This window comes from Poecilia formosa, unplaced genomic scaffold, assembly GCF_000485575.1.
Source record: "Poecilia formosa unplaced genomic scaffold, Poecilia_formosa-5.1.2 Scaffold0, whole genome shotgun sequence".
In the NCBI taxonomy this organism is placed as follows: domain Eukaryota; kingdom Metazoa; phylum Chordata; class Actinopteri; order Cyprinodontiformes; family Poeciliidae; genus Poecilia; species Poecilia formosa.
Genome location: NW_006799939.1, coordinates 5,795,223 through 5,795,953, shown reverse-complemented (window position 1 = coordinate 5,795,953; position 731 = coordinate 5,795,223).

The following is a 731-nucleotide window of genomic DNA, read 5'->3' as shown; positions in this document are numbered from 1 at the left end:
GAATATGAAAAAAGTTCAAGGCAAGCGTTGTTTTTGCAAAGGACTGTAGACTTCACTGTACTCGCATGCAAATTGACTAAAGTCATTTCAGCCTCTGCAAAAAAAAAAAAAAGCACTGATAATATAAGAAAATGTAATTGCACAATCTTTCCTGAAATAAAACATTTCGGCAGGGTACAAGATGTATTTTTCACCTCTCCCTTTTCATTTATAAATGGGGAACTACTGCTGAGCAAAAGCTGGCCGTGTCAGAAGCACCCAGTAAAAAACACCAGCGGGCAGAGAGTGCTGTCTTTTTGTGACTCATTTCTACCTGCCATCAGCCAGAGGAGAGAAGTGAGGGCTGCAGTGAGAGAGACTCACCAGAGCCCACAAGGGGGGAATTGTGCAGGACACGGGACAGCGCAGCGGGGTTGTCAAGAAAACAAGGTAGCAGTGAAACCTATTAGAGACGAGCCATTTGGAGGCTGATATTGGCTGCTGTCAGCAGGACGTGGTTAACACATGGCCACCTTTATGTGTCAGCTGCTGAAAACAGGGAAGACAAAGAAGGATGGTCCGGAGTCACAGTAAAGACATTCTAACCTTTTGGAAAAGTCAGGCGGATGGAAATGACATGGTTGTTTTTATTATAATTTAGCAGCCTCATGAGTGGTGGTGGTGGTTTGTGTGTGTGTGCGCATGCGTGCGTGCATGTGTGTTTGTGCGTGGGCTGCTAAAAAGGTTCAGTG